The sequence below is a fragment of the Budorcas taxicolor genome, chromosome 12, assembly GCF_023091745.1.
Source record: "Budorcas taxicolor isolate Tak-1 chromosome 12, Takin1.1, whole genome shotgun sequence".
In the NCBI taxonomy this organism is placed as follows: domain Eukaryota; kingdom Metazoa; phylum Chordata; class Mammalia; order Artiodactyla; family Bovidae; genus Budorcas; species Budorcas taxicolor.
The window spans coordinates 69538392-69552332 of record NC_068921.1 but is presented as its reverse complement, the minus strand read 5'-3'; the positions used below and the strand labels follow the sequence as shown (position 1 = coordinate 69552332).

Sequence of the window (13941 nt, the reverse complement as noted above, 5' to 3'; positions counted from 1 at the left end):
TGGATCACAGTGCAAAATATATTTCTAACTATGGGTCCCAGTCCAATATGTTGAAAGCCATTGATGTAGTGGCTAAGAGTCTAAGATCTAGTCAGGTCTTCCACTTGCATCTGAATACTCCTTTGGCAGTTCATGTCATAAACGTTTGGGGAATTTACTCAAGCTCTCCATGCTCAATTTCCTAATCTCTATAAAGGGAAGAATCATAATAACTGACTCAAAGGTTGTGAACTATATTTATAACACAAACTAACTTTTATTAATCACTTAAGTCATTACCAGAGATAGAGTAAATGAGCTTTAGCACAGGAACTTTTTTGCCTCAGTTGGTTGGTAGGTTTCAGCGGGTACTTCCTTCTTTGACGAAAGACTTGAGGATCACAGGGAGTAAGTGTCCCATCAAAGCACTGATCAGCAAAAATACTTCAAACAAGCACACACAAAAAAAATTTTTTAAGGCAACACATTCAATATCTATTCTATAGAAACTAACATCTTTTAAGTTTTGCCCAAAACACACAATGATAACTTGCTGACAAGGACTAAATCTTACATTTACTTTTATCTCTGCAGCTAGCATGATGTTCATATGTAGACTGTTAGTTAAATCCAACTTCAAGAGCTTAAAATACAGCAGTGTCCAGGGCACAGGAAAAGAGTTGGATGTAAAGACTTGCAAGTGAAGTGAAAGTCGCTCAGTCATGTCTGCCTCTTTGCGACCCCATGGACTATACAGTCCATGGAATTCTCCAGGCCAGAATAGTGGAGTGGGTAGCCTTCTCTTCTCCAGGGGATCTTCCCAACCCAGGGACTGAACCCAGGTCTCCTGCATTGCAGGCAGATTCTTTACCAGCTGAGCCACAAGGGAAGCCCAAGAATACTGGAGTGGGTAGCCTATCCCTTCTCCAGGGGATCTTCCTGACCTAGGAATCAAACTGGGGTCTCCTGCATAGCAGGTGGATTCTTTACCAACTGAGTTATCAGGGAAGCCCAAAGAATTGCAAAGGGGGTAATAAACAGACTACTTGCTTAACTAAATTAGGGAGAAGGGAGAAGCATGTGTCAAAGATGACTACTACAGAATTAGGAGGGCAGCTCAGCAAGGGATAGAAAAAGGGAGAGACAGGAAGAGAGACAGAGAGGGAAGGAAAGGTAGAGGGAAAGAGAGGAGGAGAAAGACAAGTTTTTTCAGAATGCCAGCAGGGACTTCCTGGCAGTCCAGTGTTCCCAATGCCAGGCTCCCTGTTCCCAACGCAGGGGGCACAGATTTGACCCCTGGTCGGGGAACTAAGATCCCTAGTCGGGGAACTAAGATCCCTAATGCTACACGATGCAGCCAAAAATTGAAAAAAACACTTTTAAAAAAGAAAGGCCTGCAATACTAATGAGGACAGGCAACGCTACTCAGTACTCTGGAATGGTCTCCATGGGAAAAGAATCTTAAAAGAGTAGGTATATGTATACATATAACCAAATCACTTTGCTATGCACCTAAAATTAGCACAACATTGTAAATCAACTATGCTCCAATAAAAAATTAGAACATTTAAATAATTAAGAAGAATGGCCTGCATTTTGGTGGTAGGAAAGCCAGTTCAGAAGTTTAAGATGTCTACAACAGGGAGGAGAATGCCTGATCTTCTCCTCACAGTGTGAATTGTAAAGTCCAAAAGAAATGACACCTTCTAGCAAGTTAACCACATGGTCTTGCTCCCACAGTTAGGATTCTTACAGGTATCCCGGAGTTTAGGGATAAGCCAGTGCCTGATGCTAGCATCGTTTTGGAAGCATGTTCTCTTGTAAACTTCCTGGAACTTTGGTACTGGCACCTCCAGCACCAAAGGCTGGGATCACTGGGCACCATTATAGAGAGATAATGAAACTACGAGATGGGAGAGGGTACAGGGCACCCAAGGCTCACTTAGCTGAGTAAAGTTTCCAGTCATGTTGACTCAGGGACAAAGTAAGAGCATGGAAACCTGGCAGCAGTCCCCAGCCCAGCCCCCAATTATGAAATCAATGGAGCCTCCCTATGCCAAGTTTCAGCAGGTGCCCCTGGGCAGCCTCTCTTGCGTTCATGAGCAGTTGTGCTCTCTTCATGTGGTTAAGAGGTAAGCTGAAAACACCACATGTCTCTCAGGGGTGTGGTGTTTGTTGTTCTTCCAGGACAACAGCTCCAGGGAAATCTCACTCAAGGGTGGGGAGAACCACTGTCCTGTCAGTGCACTGGGCACCGAGAGAAGTCACTCCAGAGGGGCTTTCCTGGTGCTTCCAGGCAGTTCAGTTCAGTTCAGTTGCTCAGTCGTGTCCGACTCTTTGCGACCCCATGAACCACAGCACGCCAGGCCTCACTGTCCATCACCAACTCCTGGAGTTCACGCAAACCCATGTCCATTGAGTCGGTGATACCATCCAACCATCTCATCTTCTGTCATCCCCCTTCTCCTCCTGCTCTCAATCTTCCCCAGCATCAGGGTTTTTTCCAGTGAGTCAGCTCTTCACATCAGGCGGCCAAAATATTGGAGTTTCAGCTTCAACATCAGTCCTTCCAATGAACACCTAGGACTGATCTCCTATAGGATGGATTGGTTGGATCTCCTTGCAATCCAAGGGACTCTCAAGAGTCTTCTCCAACACCACAGTTCAAAAGCATCAATTTTTCGGCACTCAGCTTTCTTTATAGTCCAACTCTCACATCCATACATGACCACAGGGAAAACCATAGCCTTGACTAGACGGGCGTTTGTTGCAGTGTGGCCCTCTAGTTCCCGTGTCAGTTCAGCTTTCCAGGAACCAGACCAAGGTACTAATCAGTGTGCTGGAGTACTTCCTGCACGTCACACCCCTCTCAAAGTAGAGGTGATAGAAAGGCAAATACATAACACAGCTAGGAGGGCAGGTCTCTGAACCTTCCCACAGAAGGGTGAGGACAGGGGTGTTTTCAGTCAACAGGAGGAATCAGGTTTACTCTGTGGCCCAAGGTTAATCCCAGCCCTGGAGACCTCTCCTGGGCCCCTTTAGTGACTCAGAAATACCTGGCTTTATTTCCAGGCATTTAAGAATTCGCAGTTCATGGAACCTGTAAGACAGTCTTGCTAACATCTTAGAACACTGCTTGTAGTTTACATCCCTATTTATACACTTGATATCAGGCCACAGCTTGTCTTCTGCCTATACTTTGTAGAGGACACGGATTTAAATCTATAACTAAATAAATAAATTTGCATCACTCATACTAAAAAAAAAGGTTGCATCAAAATATTTTTGCTAAGTCATCCTTACCTTTGAATTCTGAAAGGGAACACAAACTACATCTTGACTCAACTTGGTTGTTTCCAAATTCCAAGTCGGATGAGCTCTAGGGCAAAGAATGCACTCTTGTAGCTCAGGGAGTGAGGGCTTGGCCCAGGCGAAAGCCTAACTACTCAGATTCCAATGTACATCTACAATGGTCACAGATGCTATTCAATATACCCCTCCTAGTAAGCTTTTGAGGCTTATCATTTAAAGTCAGACCTTCTTGTTTTTCTCAATTCAGTTTGCAGTCCAAGTTAATAATTGTGAAAGTGAAATCACTCAGTTGTGTCTGATTCTTTGTGACCCCGTGGACTGTAGCCTACCAAGCTCCTCTGTTCATGGGATTCTCCAGGCAAGAATACTGGAGTGGGTTGCCATTTCCTTCTCCAGGGGATCTTCCCCACCCAGGAATTGAACCTGGGTTTCTCGCATCGGAGGCAGACGCTTTAACCTCTGAGCCACCAGGGAAGCCCTTGTCATATTATGCTGAGTGCTAATGTGGTATATATAACAACTGAGAAAGGAATTGGCTTGAAGGTTTCCCATGACTCTAAAAATGCCCAAGTGATCTGACTAGACAAGAGAAATTGGGGCATTGGTCTCGAGCAGAGTTCCTGGGACCTGTGCTGTTCCTAGGTGGATAGGGCTTGATTTCAGCAGCAACACCTAGAGTCAAGGATGTGCCAAAAGGCAATATCTGGAAGGAAACTGAAGTAGAAGACAGACAGTGCCACCCGAGATATCAATCAAAGGGACTAAGAGAAAAGCAGAAAGTGCAGGCCCAATATGAGGTCAGAAACATTCAGAATCAGGCTCAAATAAGAGAGTTCAGGGACCTCCCTGGTGGTCCAGCAGTTTCGACTCAAAAAAAAAACCAAACCAGAGATAGAATGTAACTGAGTGACGGTCCATGCCTTGCCTTGCACTGTTCCCATGGTATTGAGAACTACCCAGGCAGTTGCCTGTGTACAGTTATTAGGGTCTTCTTGGTAGATTCTGTAGTTGCCAAAAGTTGTTAAAAAAAAAAAAGAAAAAAAAAAAGGCTAACTACTCCCCAATAATTTTGCTATATAATTTTTTTAAATTTTTGCTATAGAATTTTAATGAGAGCTGATTTCAGACAGAATTCTGTCACGAGTAGAGTCAGTTATTAGCAAACATTTATGAGCAAGCAAGGGTTTCCCAGGTGGCACAGTGGAAAAGAATCTGCCTGCCAGTGCAGGAGACACAAAAGACGCAAGTTCAATCTCTGGCTCAGAAAGATCCATTGGAGTAGGAAATGGTAGCCCACTCCAGTATTTTTGCCTGGAGAATTCCATGGACAGAGAAGCCTGGCGGGCTAGTGTCTTGAGGTCACAAAGACTCATACACAACTGATTGACTGACCATACACACACACACACATACACAAGCATAAAAACAATTCACATGACTTGTTCTGTAAACTCTGTGAAGTCCTGGCTCCCTGTCCTCATATGTGCTCTAACTGCCCTTATGAAAGGTTTGATTTGAGACTGATACACAGTCTAGAGATAAGACGTAGTTAACCCACTGACATTCAAAATTCTCTGAGGTCATAACTGGGCACACAAGACCATTTTGGAAACATGCCTTGAGATCCAGTCCAAAAGAAGAGGGAGGGGAATCTCTCAAAGTCTTATTTCTACCTTGTTCATGTAAGGTGTGGTTGACAGGATGCCATCTAAAATATTTTAGTATACTCATGTCATTTGAGTGCCACTGAGTCACCAGTGAGGGTCTACATCTACACCCATAAGCCCATTATGAAACATTCATTTCACCAGTAGTTAGAACTCAGGTAAAACTCAGTCCAGTAGTTAGAACTCAGTGCTATCACTGAGGTGGGAACTAAGATCCCACAAGTCATTCTGCATGGCCAAAAAAATAAAATAGAAAGATAAGGTCATACTTGATTAGTGTGGGCCCTAAATCAAGCACTGGTATCCTTAAAAGGAAGCCTCTAATTGCTATATATAGTTCAGCGCTCTCCCTATTATCTGAAGTTATTGTTTGTATTTTCACTTCTTTATATGTTGTCCTCTACTATGCTGGAAAGGACCCTATTTATCTGTTTGTATGTTTTTTTCCTGTATTCCTTTGTGTCTTTAAGAGTGTTTGCTGAATGGTAGAGGCCCAATAAATATTTCTGAAATCAATGAATGAATATGGCTATAGTTTCCTAGGGTTGTTATAATAAATTACCACAAACTGGGTGGTGTGCAACAACCACACCTATAAGAAATAATTCTTTCACAATTCTGGAAGCTAGAAGCAGCACCAGTTCTCAGCGTGAGGGGCAGGGGTAGGGGGTAGAAATATAGATGAAGGTGTTCCCTCTAGGAGGAAGCAAAACCATCAAGTGAAAAAAAGTCTGGTCTGGTTGATGATGGGATAAAACTGGAAGAAAGTCCATGCTGAGGAGGTCAGGACCCTGGGCTCATCAGATCTAATCTAGTGAAACTGATGTAGAGAATTTGCAGCCCCATAGCTCATGCACATGGTTAAGTGCCCTTGATCAGAATCAACTTTGGAGTGGAATGCATGACTTTGTAAAAGGCATTCAGTTAATGCCATAGATGGGGGGCTGGCACTAGCATGGCTCACAAGGAAACCAATTCCAAATCCAGAATGTGTCTATCCCACTACAGACAAGTTGCTGCCCTAATTACACTGCAAAGGTCCAAGGCATCATATTCCAGGAGACAGCTCGGGTGGCTTTATATCTTTTGGTGGTATTGTTAGGTAGTTAGAATAGGAAAAAGGAGTCCAGAATGGCCGTGGCTAAAAGATAAGGAAGGGAAAAGCCAGCAAAAATAGAACAAAGGAAGGTCCGAGGACCAGAGTGAGGACCTCGGGTAAAACAAACAGCAGTCCTGGTTAGCCCAATTTACTTAGGGAAGGCCCAGGGGGAGGAGGAAAAAAACAATAAAAAGAGAGGCCAAAATTGGGCTGGGGGTATCTCTTCTCTTCGTGTCTTTTGGGTCAGCATTTCCTTATGTCTCGAGGAAGTATTTTCCTTTACTTTCTAAATAAAACTGAGTTGTAAGATGGAAATGTAACAGTGGCCTGTCCAAGAGCTGCAACACTGGCCCCTCCAAGGGCTGTAACGCTGGTCCGTCTGGCTCTTCAAATTTTTGTTGCGACAAGACAGAACCGGGGAAATTACACACTCCCCTGACAGTATGGAACCATATTGAGGTTTTGGGGTTGGTTGCTACAGCTGTGGGCAAGCTGGACACTCCATAGTGATAGCAGCCAAGCTAACTTGACGAGAAGGAATCTGTGTTATGGAGTCTAGGCATGGCTTCCATCCCCAGCACCTTCGTCACTTTGTTCATGAACTCATTAAGCATGTCTTAAGGAGGCCGAGCAAAGAGCCGTGGTAGAGTGGAAATACCCGATTTGAAAACACGCTCAGCAGTGAGGGACTCCCAGTGAGCAATCACATGGGACAAAATATTATCTCACTGTGGGATGATGTCAGAGATCCATCCATCCATTCATTCATACGTCTCTTCTCTAGAATTTGTTACAAATCTTCCAACCAGGTACTTCCCTGGTGGCTCAGTGGTAAAGAATCTGCCTGCCGATGCAGGACACATAGGTTTGATCCCTGATCCGGGAAGATCCCACATATCACAGAGCAACTAAGCCCGTGTGCCACAATTACTGAGCCTGTTCTCTCGAGCCCAGGAGCTGCAACTAGTGAGCCCACATGCTGCAACTACTGAAGCCCAAGCACCCTAGAGCTTGTGATCCACAACAAGAGAAACCACTGCAATGAGAAGTCCCCACTTGCCACAACTAGAGAAAAGCCTGCACAGCAAGGAAGACTGCATATGGCCAAAAATAAATAAATAAATAAATCTATTTTTAAAAAATCTTCCAACCATTAATTCCTACAATCTGGCTAAAACTGCAGCCATGATAGATGGATAGATAAACAGACAGATATGTTAGGCAGGTAGAATAGGAAAATGGTGTCCATACTGGTGGTGGCTAAAAGACAAAGAAAGGAAAAGCCCTCAAAAATAGAACAAAGAAAGTTCAGAGGACAGGAGTGAGAGCCTCAGGTAAAGCAAACAGCTCTCCAGGCGAGCCCAGTTTATACAGGGCAGGCCCAGGGGGAGGAGAAAAAACACATAAGAAGAGGAGCCAAAATTGAGCCTCTGGCCTCTCTTTTCTTCCGTCTTTTGGGTCGCCTGCCCTCATGTCTGGAGGATGTATTTTTCTTTGCTTGCCAAATAAAACAGCTGTAACATTGGTCCATCTGTTGCTTCAAATTTTTGCTATAGCAAGACAGAACCAAGGAAATTATACACTCCCCTGACATACAGATAGATAGATAGAGATAGACAGGAAGGAAGGAGGGAAGGAGGTTAGAAGGAAGAGAGGAAGGGGATATACATTCACGTCTGTTCATCTTTCTCAGGCTATGCCTTCTAGGCAAGGTAGGTAATGAAGTGTACAGACCACTCAAAATTTCGCTAACAGGGACTATTTCACATCAGCTTATATAGTTCTATCCCTGAGTGTGGCTGATACACTACAGCAGGTCACTTCTTCCCGAGATAAGCATTTGATGCAAAGACTACTGCTTCCTACTCTGCAGGCGCTATCAGCAGAGTGTTATCAATGCAGTGGACCAAACAGCTACCCTCTGTAATAAGGAGATGATAAAAGTCACTGCAGACTATTGTGGCAAAATGCCTTCTGTCATTTTATGTCATTCTACATCAAGATAAGTCAACTGTCTATTATGTTCCCTGTTTATTGGGTGAGAGCAAAGAAACTGTCCCCTCAATAGCTACATATCAGGTGGCAGGTGCTATGTCGATTTTCTCTAGGAAAGAATTTAATCTAGAACAGTAGCTATTATTAGAGCTACCATGTGATTAATTTTGACTTCCCTGGTGGCTCAGATGGTAAATAATCTGCCTGCATTGCAGGAGACCACTGTTCGACCCCTGGGTTGGGAATCTCCCCTGGGGAAGGAAATGGCAACCCACTCCAGTATTCTTGCCTGGAGAAACCCCATGGATAGAAGAGCCTGGCAGGCTACAGTCCATGGGGTCACAAAGAGTCAGACACGACTGAATGACTAACACTTCACTTTCACTTTCTGATTAATTTTATAATAAGCCACTTACTTTATTCTAGATCTGACTTCTGCACTGTCTAAACTAGAGGAGTAATAATATTTGCCACCTATAGAAGAGTTTTTAATTTTCCAATGGTTGTTCTTCTCTTATTTCATCATAATAGAACCCTTGTTTCCAGCTTGGCACACGGCCCTTCCAGCTAAGAGTGGCCATGAGACTAAATCCCGGCTGACGGAATATAAGTGGAGGAGTTCTGCACTTATAAGATTTAAGGGTATTTGTTGGGGACCTTATCTCACCCTCCTTTACTGCTGCTGCCTATAAAGAGTGTGTAATCACCGGTCCTCCTACAGCTGAGAGGCCATGGGAATGAATGAGATCATCATGGGTGTCAGTACAGAGGATGAAAAGAAAAGTTAGGATGATGAAAAATCAGAAGAGGTGACTAACTATAAGGTAGGCAGAGAACTGAAAGAGTTAAGCCCCAGAAAGCAAGAGAAGAAAGTGATTCAAAGACAGCTGTTCAACAATATTACATAATGCTTACAGGTTGAGTAAAACTTGGAATGAGAAATGATCACCGAATGTGGCAACAAGCAGTTTCCTGGTGACTTTGGGGCTTGTCCACTGTCTTCTCATGATTAAATTCAGATCACACATTTTTGGCAAGAACACCACAGAAATGATGTTGTGCCCTTCTAGAGAAAAAGAACCAACAGAAGATGAAAAAAGATTCATATTTTATGACAAAACAAGAAAAATTTAAATTTCTCTATGCATGTTTGAGCCGCCTCCCTCCCCTTTAGTGTATATCATGCAGACCTCCTTAGGAGACAACCTGCCTTCTTAATCTTATAAAGAGTCAGGATGACCTGCAACTTTGTACCAGCAGATTTGGATTGTGTAACTGTCAATACATCATCTGATAAATTGCCCTTGGCCTCAAACACACACATAACTGTGCATTGATCTCTAATGGGGCAGAAGAGTCCTCATTGTTTTCTAGAAGACTGTCTTCCAGGGTTATAATACCCAAGTTGGCACCAATAGAATTTTCCAGTTCTTTCTTGAATCAACTACTGATCTATGTTTCATTGGCATATACCTATATGTGCATAGACCTTTATAAAGAAGATTATGAAGAGTTGGCTTACATGATTATGAGGGCTGAGAAATCCCACTATCTGCCATCTGCAAACTGGAGACCCAAGAAAGCCAGTAGCGTGATTCAGTCCAAGTTCCAAGAAGGCCTAAGAACCAGAGAAGGCAAAGGTGTAAATATCAGTCCAAGGACCGAGAAGATGAGATGAGACATCCATTCAAGTGGTAAGGTAGGGAAAAAAAAGGAGGGAATTCCTCTGTCTTCTGCCCTGCTTCTATTCAGGCCCTTAACAGGTCAGACGATGGCAACCCACACTGGGGAGGGTAATCTACTTTACAGAGGTCACTTATTCAAATGCTGATCATCCAGAAGTCCTCCACAGACTCACCCAGAAATGTGTAATCTGGGCACTCTGTAGCCAGTCGAGCTGACATCTTATTGGAAATACATGATGTTTCAACATAGTGTTGTTAACTCGATCACAGGTTTCTCCACTATAAATGTCCAGTTTCCCTTTCAACTTACTAAGGGACTTGTGGGGCTGTGTTAATACTTTAAGACTCTGCAGATATCCTGTTTCTCATCTGTTTTTTGCCTATTAATTTTAGCATTTATTCTTACTTGTAATTATTACTACTTTGATGCTTACCACATAGTAATTTTTTAAATTTCTGCCAACCCATCTAATTTATTACTGTAATTAACATAATGTAACTTATTAATATAATATAATTATTAGTGTAATTGAAGAGTCTTCTGCTTACTTCTAAGTGAGAATTGGTAGGACTCTGTCCTGACTACTGGCTGTGTGGTTTCTGGTGATGGTTCATGGTCTCCTTTGTCCAGGAGAAAAATTGGGGGGTGGAAGGAAAGGCACCAGCCTTCTGACCATGAAGAAAAGAATTGACTTTCAGTTCTTCATATTCTTCTCTAAATTTTATGTGATTATGTTTTCATGAACTTAAAAATCACACTTTACAGTAAAATAGACCGTAACATGACTGATGACCTTCTGGGTGACTACATTCATTAAGTCAGAAAGGAAAGAGTGGGAAGAGGGTAGAAATGAAATAAAAATTTCTCATTCAATTTCCTCTGCATGTGAGAAGCAGAGAAAGGACAGACTTCTCAAGCTCAGCGTAAATGATATGATGACCTTTATAAACCCCGGATGCTTTAGATAACCTAACAAAGCCTTTTCATGGACTTGGCTGGAGGCTCAGGAGACCCTGTTGACTCAAGAAAGATGCTTTAATTTGAAAGGGGTTTTGGTTTCTATTTTTCCTTACAAGAGCAGAAAATACAACCTTTCGTCTCCTACAGAAAACTGTACTCTCTTGGTGGAAAAATCAGGGCAGGGTCTTTTATCAGATGAATTCCAACTGTTTTAGGCTTGGCAACTCACTGTTCCTCACAATGCTTCCTTACAAACAGGCACAGGATAGAGAATTATTAGTCTTTGTGTAAAAACCAAAGGGAGGAGGGCACTGCTGTAATAAAAAAGGACACGCTGGCCTCTGCAGACAGGTGGGCTGATGGCTGGAACACTGAATGACTGCAGCTCTCACTGCCGAGGTTTGCTGCCAGGGCGTCACACAAGTTCATTTCAGAGTCCTCTCTCGACTGTCTCGTGGTTTGCTCTCCAAATATCTAGACTCCCCTCATTCAGAATAACCCTGGAAACGCCCTGCCTTCCTGATCTTCAATCAATTCCTTGATCAGACTTTGACCCTACGTAAGTCTTGTATCCACAAACGACAAAGGAGTGAAAATGAATTTTATATCTCACATGTTATCCTTTTGCCCTCTGACTATGAGTATTTCCCGACACAAACAAGACCAGATTGTTTTCTCTGAGCAGCAAGAACATTGAACGAGGCAAATAGAGAGGAGATGGAGGACTGGTTCATGAAAAAAAAGAGGGGGTGGGGATTGAGGTCTGTCCACCCAAATACTAATGCGGTGATCTTAAATCTCTAATCCCATCTGCTCATTCTCAGCTCCACCTCCATCATCCAATCCCAGGTGATAAGTATTTCTCTCTTGGAAGACACAGTCATAGTGAACAAAAGAGCCCTGAATTCACTCCAGCCCAGTGATTCTCAATAAGAAGTTGGCTTCCCCAAGGATATCTGGCAAAATCTGGACACATTTTTAGTTGTCACAACTAAGCGCCAGGTAGGCAAAGACTGCAGAGGTTAAAGACACGGCTACACATCTTACAATGTATAGAATAGCTCCCACCACTGATAATGAATTATCTAATTCAAAATGTCAGTGGTGCTGAGGTTGAGAAAGCCTGCATTCAGTCTCTCTGAAAAACCTCAAAAACTTAACCATGCTCATTTTTTAAAAGGCAACTTGTATCATGTCATGCCATTCCTTAAAACTGTTTAATCTTTCCCATTTTTTCCTGTTAAGATTAACCAAAAAATCCTCCACTCCTTGAACCTGCATGACCTGGCACCCACCCTTCCTCCTTTCTTGTGTTCTGTGCAGTAACCAAACTAACTTTATTCTTGTTTTTCTAGAAAGTGTCGTGTTTCTTCCTACCTCACAGGGTCTTAGCACCTGCTATTCCCTCATATGTCATTTCCTCCCTCTTACCAGCCACTCCCCCCTTACCCTGCTCACTGCAGCCTTCGAATCCTTTAGGAGACCTCAGCTCACAGGTGACTCCATCAGAGACTCCCTCCCTGACCTCTGAGCTGTCAGCAGTCTGAGGTGAGAGGCCCTGTGGGGAGAGAACCCAAGTCACCCCAGCTCTTGCAGCTGTCCCGGCTCAGCCCACGGTGGAAATGAGGCCCGTCTGGACACCCAGTGCCAGCAGGGCCCCCGGCTGTGGGCAGGCCTGTGAGTGAGCCCAGGAGGGCAGCAACAACCCTGCCTCATCAGCCTCACAACTGTGCTGAGTAATGAATAAGTGACCACTGCTTTAGGCCGCTTATGTCTCAGGTTGTTTATGTAGTGACAGACAGCAGATTCATTCTCCCTGGTGTTCCTGAGCTGTGCACTAAGAAAAGCTCCCTGCTACTGTGGGGAATTCCCCCCTCACCTCCTGCTCTGTCCCTTTCACAGGACTGCTCTCAGGACCTGAGTTTCTGAGTCACGGTCCACTTGACAGGATGACGCTCTCTCCCCAGTAGGTCAGTGAGTGTAGTTGGGGAGACTGTTCCCCTTCCCGTCTCACCATCCTGTCCATCAGCTGCCCTGGAACTGCAGCCCTGCACTGGGCCAGGGTGTTCTCCTTTAGTTAACTCAAGAGCTGGAGTAAAGTCAAAAGGGTATTTATTTCACTGCGGAAGGGAAAGGGCTTAAGTTTTTCACAACTTTTCTTTTCCCAGGTTCTGAAAGGGAAATCACATAAACAGTTGGTCATTTAGCAGAAAAGAACCCCTACATGGGAACGCCTCAGGGCAACACCATCCCTCTTGCCCTTGTTTTTTTTACTGAGAGCCCCCTTCCACTCTGTTCACATGAATCTCTGTCTCCTACAGGAGACCAATCTTCATGGGAAAACTTCATCCCCATAAAGGTGTCATCTCCTGAATCAAGCTCCATTCCCCTGCCCAGTCACCAGTCTTGAGTCTAAATTACTCAGTTGAGTGACAGGGGTGTTTCCTGGGGCTCAGGTCAGTAGGGTGGGAGTGTCTGAAGGAGAAATCATCTGATACAGTTGGCTCCTGGCTCTAGTGTGAGCCTGGGTCTCCCAGACAAAGGATTTCCTTCCAAGAATCCCACCTCTAAATACAAAAAACAAACAAAAAAAGAATCCCATCTCGGAGAGGTCCCTGAGTGTCAGGTTCTTGATAGAAGGTCTATAATCCTCACCTGCCTTCTATCAGGAGGGGAGGCATGAATTTCCCAAAGTAAATATCACTTTCAAAGGGGCCGATGCAGACCACACTCGTATCAAGAAATTATTTTCTTAGCTATTCCAGCATGTTTCCCTTCTCTAGTTCTCAAGGAGACTAACACACCATTACTGGGCAGAAGAGGGTTTGATTTCTTTCTGCTTTGTTACTGACCCTCCTGAGTCAGACATCAACAGAGTTCCTTCCACTGTTTCCCACAGAAGAATCAGATGAGATGCACAGCAAAGTTTCAGTCATTGATAAGAAAAGGAGGGGGAGAGTTTACCCTTTAGCACACTCCCCCTGAAGGCAGGCTTCCCTGGTGGCTCAGACAGTAAAGAATCCACCTACAATGCAGGAGACCCTTGTTCAATCCCTAGGATGGGAAGACACGTTGGAGAAGGGAATGATCAGCCCACTCCAATATTCTTACCTGGAGAATCTCATGGACAGAGAAGCTGGGCAGGCTATATATAGCCCATGGGGTTGGAAAGAGTTGGACACGACTGAGCAACTCACACTTTCACTTTCATTCCCCCTGAAGGCACTTGGACTCGCTGCTTTA

The 13941-nt window shown here is 43.9% G+C and overlaps 1 long non-coding RNA gene across 1 annotated transcript; it reads right to left on the bottom strand.

Annotated features, from left to right (window-relative positions):
* Positions 1 to 286: 286 nt before the first annotated feature.
* Positions 287 to 12339, bottom strand: LOC128057486 (uncharacterized). Its single transcript, XR_008200320.1, has 4 exons — positions 12148 to 12339; positions 9575 to 9670; positions 8968 to 9118; positions 287 to 423 (listed from the first exon to the last, which is right to left on the bottom strand). It is a non-coding gene; the product is annotated as an uncharacterized LOC128057486 (long non-coding RNA).
* Positions 12340 to 13941: the final 1602 nt, after the last annotated feature.